Source organism: Chiloscyllium plagiosum, chromosome 19 (assembly GCF_004010195.1).
Source record: "Chiloscyllium plagiosum isolate BGI_BamShark_2017 chromosome 19, ASM401019v2, whole genome shotgun sequence".
NCBI lineage: Eukaryota > Metazoa > Chordata > Chondrichthyes > Orectolobiformes > Hemiscylliidae > Chiloscyllium > Chiloscyllium plagiosum.
Window position 1 is genome coordinate 748,373 of NC_057728.1, and position 9,313 is coordinate 757,685.

Below are 9,313 nucleotides of genomic sequence, written 5' to 3' on the forward strand. Positions count from 1 at the left end.
TTTACCCCGACTAATGCACTTAACACCACGGGCAATTTCGCATGGTCAATTTTTTCAGAATTCCTACAGTGTGGAAACAGGCCCTTTGGCCCAACAAGTCCACATGAACCACCCAAAGAGTAACCCACCCAGATCCATTCCCCTACCCTATTAACCCACATTTTCCCCTGACTAATGCACCTAACCTATACACGCCTGAACACTATGGGCAATTTAGCATGGCCAAATTACCTAACCTGTACATCTTTGAACTGTGGGAGGAAACCCATGCAGACACAGACAGAATATGCAAACTCCACACAGACAGTCACCCGAGGTTGGAATCGAACCGGGGTCCCTGGTGCTCTGAGGCAACAGTGCTAACCACTGAGCCACCATGCCACCTTATTATGATAATTTAGAATGAGAGATGATCTTACAATACAATACAATTCAAAAGCACAGAAACAGGCCCCGAGCCCATCAACCCTGCACTTCTTCTGATCTTTATTTTGACCCGTTATTTACTGCCCATGCACAGTCTCTTTCCCACTGTTTGCCTCCCATTCACTTTTCTAAGAAGATATACCTTAAACATTCCTAACGTGCTTGTTTCCACCACCTCCACTGGCAATGTGTTCCAGGCATCCACCACCCTCTTGCACTTCTCCACTAATGAATTTTAATGAAGCAGGCATGATCTTGAAAGAATTACTAGAAGTCTTCCTTTTAAGACAAAAGTGAGAAACCAATTTTTCCATGAGAGAGTCTTCAGAGTCTGGATTTCTCAGAAGGAAGGGGAGGAAAGTACTTTAAACCTATTCAAGGATGAGTTGGATAAATGTTTTATAGACAAGTCATAGATATTGGATATGGGTATGAAAGTGTTTATTCTGAGGTATACAACCACTTGCATCTAGAATATGGAAACATGTTCTGCAAGTGCCCCTCCAAGTCACTCATCATTCTGACTTGGAAATATAGCATCATTCCTTGACAGTTGCTGGGTCAAAATCTAGGAATTCCCTCCCTTAGGGTCAACATATAACATGAAGACTGCAGCAGTTCAAGAAGGCAGCTCACCAGCTTCTCAAGGGCATCTAGGGATACGCAATAAATATTGTTCCAGCCAGCGACATCCACATCCCAATGTTGATATCGGATGGACCTGGGGTAGAACAATTTACAACCTCAAAGGAGAAGTCTAAACACTGACTCTCCTCAAAGTCTCTGTAAGAATGTCTGTTATACAAATGTAACTAACTACTTGCTGTTATGCAGTAAATGAAATATTAGAACAGAGAGAACATAAAACATTATAGCGCAGTACAGGCCCTTTGGCCCTCGATGTTGCGCCAACCTGTGGAACCAGTCTGAAGCCCATCTATCCTACATAATTCTATTTTCATCCATATGTTTATCCATGACTATTTAAATGCTCCTAAAATTTCCAAGTCTACTACTGTTGCAGGTAGTGCATTCCACACACCTACTACTCTGAAGAAAGAAACTACTTCTGACATCTGACCTATATCTATCACCCCTCAATTTAAAGCTAGCCCCTCGTGCTAGTCATCACCATCTGAGGAAAAAGGCTCTCCCTGTCCACCCTATCTAACCCTCTGATTATCTTATGTGTCTCAATTAAGTCACCTCTCAACCTTCTTCCCTCTAATGAAAACAGCCTCAAATTCCTCAGCCTTTCCTCCTAAGACCTTCCCTCTGTACCGGGCAACATCCTAGTAAATCTCCTCTGAAGCCTTTCCAAAGCTTCCACACCCTTCCGATAATGTGGCGACCAGAACTGTATGCAATACTCCATGTGCGGCTGCACTAGTTTTGTACAGCTGCAGCATGACCTCATGGCTCCGAAATTCAATCCATCTACCAATAAAAGCTAACACACCATATGCCTTCTTAACAACCCTATCAACCTGGGTGTCCCTCTGTAATCTGCAAACATCCTTCAGCATTATCTATAACTCCACTGACCTTAGTGTCATCTGCAGATTTACTAACCCATCCTTCTGCGCTGTCATCCATGTCATTTATAAAAATGACAAACAGCAGTAGCTCCAAAACAGATAGAACATCGAACATAGAATAATACAGCACAGAACAGGTCCTTCGGCCCACGATGATTCTGACTCTGCCACTCCCACAGGCAGCGCATTCCATGCCCCCACCACTCTCTGGGTAAAGAACCTACCCCTGACATCCCCCCTATACCTTCCTCCCTTCACCTTAAATTTATGTCCCCTTGTAACACTCTGTTGTACCCGGGGAAAAAGTTTCTGACTGTCTACTCTATCTATTCCTCTGATCATCTTATAAATCTCTATCAAGTCACCCCTCATCCTTCGCTGTTCCAATGAGAAAAGGCCTAGCACTCTCAACCTATCCTCGTACGACCTATTCTCCATTCCAGGCAACATCCTGGTAAATCTTCTCTGCACCCTCAAAGCTTCCACATCTTTCCTAAAGTGAGGCGACCAGAACTGCACACAGTACTCCAAATGTGGCCTAACCAAGGTCCTGTACAGCTGTAACATCACTTCACGACTCTTGAATTCAATCCCTCTGCTAATGAACGCTAATACACCATAGGCCTTCTTACAAGCTCTATCCACCTGAGTGGCAACTTTCAAAGATCTATGAACATAGACCCCAAGATCCCTCTGCTCCTCCACCTTACTAAGAACCCTACCGTTAATCCTGTATTCCGCATTCTTATTTGTCCTTCCAAAATGGACAACCTCACACTTGACAGATCATTGCCGTACACCACTAGTAATTGAACTCCAGGAGGACCACCCTTTGCCTTCTTTCAGCTGGCCAATTTCTGATCCAAACTGCTGAATCAATCTCAATCCCATGCCTCCATATTTTGTGCAACAGCCTACCATGAAGAACCTTATCAAATGCCTCACTGAAATCTATATACACCATATCAGCTGTTTTACCCTCATCCACCTGTTTGGTCACCATCTCAAAGAACTCAATAAGGTTAGTGAGGCATGATCTACCCTTCACAAAATCATGTTGACTATCCCTAATCAACTTACTCCTTTCTAGATGATTATAAATCCTATCTCTTATAACCTTTACCCACAACTGACTCACTGGTCTATAATTACCAGGGTTGTCTCTACGCCCTCCTTGAACAAGCAGACATTTGCTATCCTCCAGTCTTCTAGCACTATTCCTGGAGACAATGACGACATAAAGATCAAAGCCAAAGGCTCTGCAATCTCCTCCTTGGTTTCCCAGAGAATCCTTGGATAAATCCCATCTGGCCCAGGGGACTAATCTATTTTCACACTTTCCAGAATTGATAACAGCTCCTCGTTGCGAACATCAATCCCATCTAGTTTAGTAACCTGTATCTCAGTACTCTCCTCAACAACATTGTCTTTTTCCAGTGTGAATACTGACAAAAAAATTCATATAGCACTTACCCTATTCTCTCTGACTCTACACACAACTTCCCACTTCTATCCTTGATTGGCCCTAATCTTTCTCTAGTCATTCTTTTATTCCTGATGTATCTATAAAGCTTTAGGATTTTCCTTGATCCTATCTGCCAACGACGTCTCATGTCCCTTTCTTGCTCTTCTTAGCTCTCTCTTTAGGTCTTTCCAGGTGAACCTGTAACTTGTAATTGTTGTTAACTAAAAGGGACTCTTCGAGTTGAACAAAGCTGCACAGACAATGAAAAGGCTATGCAGGCCTTGTAGCTTCTGACACTTTAAAAGGGTGGTAGAAGGCAGCTGCAAAGTGGCAGGGGGGAAGGCGGAGACAGCAAATATGGTGATGACAGAGCTAGGCTGCGAGTGAAAAGGAAAAAGCTATCTGCAGGGTGAAAAAGGAATGAAGGATGCTATAAGGGGGGAATGAATGGAAGACGCTGTAAGGGAAGAAAAAAGGAAGAGCTGTATGTGGGGGAAGAGGAGGCTGCAAGGTAAGGGGCAAGAAGGAGACTGCAAGAAAGAGTGGAGGAGGAGGTTAAAAAGTACAGTTTTAAATGTGTCAACAAAGTAATACTCAACTGAGAGGTAGGAAAACTTCAGATCACTGAGTCATACAGTCATAGAGTTGTATAGCATGGAAACAGATCCTTTGGTCCAACTCGTCCATGCAAACAAGATACCCTAAATTAGTCTACCCCTATTTGCCAGCATTTGGCCCATTTCCCTCTAAACACTTCCTATTCATATACCCAACCAGATACCTTTTAAATGTTGTAATTGTATGAGCCTCCACCACTACCTCAGCTCATTCCATACATGCATCACCCTCTGGGTGAAAAGTTTCCCTTAAGTCCCTTCTAAATCTTTCCCCTCTCACCTTAAAGCTATGCCCTCCAACTTTGAACTCCGCAACCTGGGAAAAAGACCTTGGCTATTCACCCTATTTATTTCCCTCATGATTTGATAGTTTTCTGTAAGATTACCCCTCAGCCTCCAATGCTCCAGGGAAAATAGCCCCAGCCTACTCAGCCTCTGCTAAAACACTGAAATTATCTCTGGAATTCAGATCTCAGATACAGGATAAAAAGTGTCTGCTTAAAAAGCTCTAACTTTTGTGCATGTGATGGAAAAACATTAGCTATGACCTCACCAGAAGGTATAAGTGATGAGTTTTTTAAATGTAAATATATCAGTCAGTCACTTTCAAAAAATGTTTTTGTTTTTAATGTATGCCTGCTGCATTGTGCCAATTTAGCTCAGTTGGCTGGATTGTCAGTTTGTAGACCAGTGTGATGCCAACAGCGTGGGTTCAATTCCCATCACCAGTTTGAGGTTACCATGAGGAGGACTCTCCTTCTCAACCTCTTCTCTCACCTGAAGTCTGGAGGTCCTCAGGTTAAATCATCACCAGTTGCTTAACTTTAATGAGAGAGCAGCCCCTATGGTCTGGTAAGACAATGGTAACACAACAACTATCTAGGAAAATCGTCATTGCCTTGTGGTTTTAAATATAATAGATACTTGATGACTGAAGATATTGACGTAATCTTCTAATTCTGATTCAGTCCAAATACTGGTCAACAACACTAGTCAACTCAAATGCAGAGGGATTGTTGCAACATGATAGCAAGAGTGCTTGTACTATTCCATTCTTTCAGTCTCAAAATGCATTAAAAGGCACACAAAAGAAGCTACTGATGGCTAGTAATATATACAGACAGGTCGACATAAGGAGCCTGGAATAAGGTATAGTACCAGGGCTCAAAATTTCCATTAGAATCACTTGTTCTAATGTCCATGCATCGAAGTATGATGGAGTGCAGACAGGAAAGTGAAGCTGATACACAACTAAATCAGCCATGTTCTTATTGAAAGGTGGAGCATCTGAAAGGTCTAAATAGCATGCTCCTGCTACTCTGTTCCTATAATGCTGAGAAAAACCCATTTTGTTCTCAAATTATCCCAGTCTTAGAAGGCATTTAGGTTGTCCAGCTCCAGAAAGTGGTGGCTGTGTGGAATGCTCTGCCCCAGAGGGCAGTGGAGGCCTAGTCTCTGGATTCATTTAAGAAAGAGTTGGATAGAGCTCTCAAGGATAGTGGAATCAAGGATTTTGGAGATAAGGCAGGAACAGGATACTGATTAAGGATGATCAGCTATGATCATATTGAATGGTGGTGCAGGCTCGAAGGGCATAATGGCCTACTCCTGCATCTGTTGTCTATTGTCTATCCAATCATCATACTCTCAGGAAACCGAAGTAGGGTGGACAAGATGCAAATTCTGGTGACGAAAACACATGCAATCTATGCAGTTATGGGAGCTAGTGAGGGAGCCACACTGTACACTTCAATGCCCATTCCAAGCCATTAACCGTCCAATTCAATTCATGGGACAATGCATTGGATGGGTTGTAAGATTGCTGAGAATAGTTGAAGCTGTTGATGGCGTTGAATGAATTTGTATTGCAAGCGGGCATCAGAGCCGCCCTGCTTTTGCCACGGGACTATGCCTACATCAGGAAACTATAAGAATTCATTTTGTGGTTTAAACAGCAGTCGCAGCTTTAAACCCACAGCACTCAGCAACTGCCGGTTCGCCCACATGACCGGGAGATAGGAGACAGAGGACAGATAAAATCCACACTATACCAACACTACCCATGACTCATGGACCAAAACTCCGGAATTAATTAATATGGAAACCCATCTCCTAATCACATCAAGAGACTGATATCAGACTAATACACACCAACACCCCAAGGGACAAAGGGGGGTGCTAGCCCCTGCCCTCACAGAGAGAGACAAGCAGATAATACCCAGACCTGTTTTACATAAACCAATAGCACCCTATTGTGCGTGCCCTGCAACTCTCCTGGGATGGCAGGAAACATTCTATTTGCACCTACTCCACTGATGATGGGGAACTATCATCCCATTCATCCTCAAATTCCACACATCCTGACAACTAAAAGTATATAATATGTAGCTGCGCGCGGGAACAGCAGAGCAGCCGAGATTCGGACTTTGGTTGGTCTCCGCCGGCGTTACTGTAGCAATAAACGTTACCGATTGTTGAACCGCACTCTGGGCTCGGACTGATATCATTTCATCCGCGCTAACAGTATGAACATTTTACAAAGAAAACTGTCTTGGTGATATTTGAGCAGAAATTCACATACTGATTGTCATGATCATGGATAATAATCCTAGAACATTTATAGATGTACTGAATGATTAATTACAATATGTTTTTTTTAAAACAAAAGGATTACACTGGGAATGTAAATTTTAAGCAAATGTGCAGTGACTGTTTGGAAGGCCTGCGTGGATCATCCTCAGACTTGAAAATGATCTTGGAATGTCACACCAGATAGATTCAAAAAGGACTCCAATAAGAGAAATGTACTGCAAATTGAATTGTAATCGCCTTTGAGTTATTTCAAACAGTGAACATGATAGGATGAAGTCTGGGTAAGAAACATGTTTGCGCTTACTCCTTTCAAAAATACAAACAAACAGGTTAAATCCAGTTTCAACTCTGGTCTGTGTGCTAGTGGATGAAGGTGTGTGCTGTGAGGATCCTTGCGCTGTAAGGAAAATTGAAGGAATATTCTCTCACTTTGCTGATGCCAAAAAGCAATTGAAAACAGTCAAAAGGAAACAGGACAAAAGCCTTTCAGCTGGCCTGCAAAGCCAAACATCTCAAAATTAACTGCTCAAGTACCAACATGGTGAAGTCCACATTGATGCCCCGGGGAAGAACGCCTCATCTTCCACCTCGGAACACTTCAACCCCAGGACATCAATATGGACTTCAACAGTTTCCTCATTTGCCCTTCCCACACTTCACCCCAGTTCCAACCTTCCAGCTCAGCACCATCCCCATGACCTGTCCTACCTGCCTATATTCCCTTCCATCTATCCACTCCACCCTCCTCTCTGACCTATCACCTTCATCCCCACCGCCACTCACCTATTGTACTCTATGCTACTTTCTCCCCACCCCCACTCCCCTCTCATTTATCTCTCCACTCTGCAGGCACCCTGCCTCTATTCCTGATTAAGGGCTTTTGCGCGAAATGTCGATTTTCCTGCTCCTCGGATGCTGCCTGACCTGCTGTGCTTTTCCAGCACCACTCTAATCCAGCATTCCCTACACCTACCAGCCAACTACCTAACAGGAATATACTGTCTCTGGACTCTGTAGCTCCTGATATTAACCAAGTATTTAAATTATCCATTGATGTGAGTGATATCGGGTTATGTAGGTACTGACTTCCTCCAGAGTTACAAATCTGGAATAGAGAGGTCAATCAGACACTTCACCAAAAAATCTAAATAAGCATCAGAGAAGGAACTCCATAACAGAGAAGGAATCCCTTGGTTTAGACGTGGCTATATAAACTAGGAACAAGAGTACGCCATAGAGCCCTCCAACCTTGCTATCCAATTCAGTATAATCATGGCTGATTTTTTAATCAGATCACCTCTCATTTTTCAAAGCTCTGGTAAATAAAGGCCCAGTCAAACCATTTTCTCCTCATACAACATTCCTGCCATCCCTAATATTAGGCAAGTGGATCTCTACTACACTCCCTCAATGGCAAGTATATCCTTTCTCAAAAGTCTCACTAAGGTCCTGTAAGACTGCAGTAGACATTCCTACTCTGGAACTCAAATCCTTTTTTAATGAAGGCCAATATTCCATTCACCTTCCTAATTGTGTGCAGCATCTGTCTATTTTCATTGGCTAGTGTACAAGGATACACTTGCTCTCAAACTTTCTGACAGATATGTTTGAAATGGATGCAGAAAAGCCATGTCTACAATGACACTAATTTTTGTGGAAATGTTTAAGACCTAAAGGACGGTCATGTTAGAGAGGGAATGGGACATGACCATCCCTGGTTTCCTCCAATGCCACAGTGAATCAGACTGCAATTTGGAGGAACAACACCTCATCTCCTGCCTGGGCAGCCTACAGCCTGGAGGACCCAACACTAAGTTCTCCAATTTCAAATAACCTCACTTTCTAACCCCCGAGTCCCTTTCCAGCCCTTCCTCCTCCCTTGCGTTTCATTTACTGACCCATCCTTCCAGCCACCAACCGGATTCATTCCTCCCATCGACCAACCAGGCCACACCCTCTATCTGTGTTCATCTATCACTACCTCACCACTCTGCCCACCTCCCCACCCAAATCCCTCCCCTACACCCCCTTTATCTGCAGCTCCCCTCACCCCTAACCCCAGTCCTGAAGAAGGGTTATACCTGAAAGCTCGACTTCTCCACCTCCTGATGCTGCCTGGCTTAACAACAGGTGCAGAAACTACAATTGAGAACCAAGAGTTAATATTGAAGATTTAGAGGTGAGGTGATAAAGCAAATAAGAGAAGCAAAGAGGGATTATGAGCAACGATTGGCAGCCAACACAATAGGGAATCCCAAACTCTTCTACAGGCATTTAAACAGTTTAAAAAAAAGTGATTAAAGGTGAAGTAGAGCCTTGAGTGACCAAAATGGGGATTTATTCAGAGAGGTAGGAGGCATTGCTGAGGTGCTAAATGAATACTTAGCACCTACTTCACAAAAGAGATGGATACCGCCCAGCCTATTGTGACAAAGGAGGAAACACTGTTAGGAGAGGGTTCAAAATGAATAAGGAAGAAGTCTCAGATAGATTGTTGGGATTTGAAGTTGACAACATACAGAAGAAAACCCCAAGGCATTTTATGCGTATGTGAGAAACATGAGAATGATGAGAACGAGGGTAGGTCCGATTAAGGACAGTAGTGGGAGACTGTGTATTGAGTCGGAAGAGATAACTGAGGTCTTGAATGAATACTTTTCTTCAGTATTTACAAA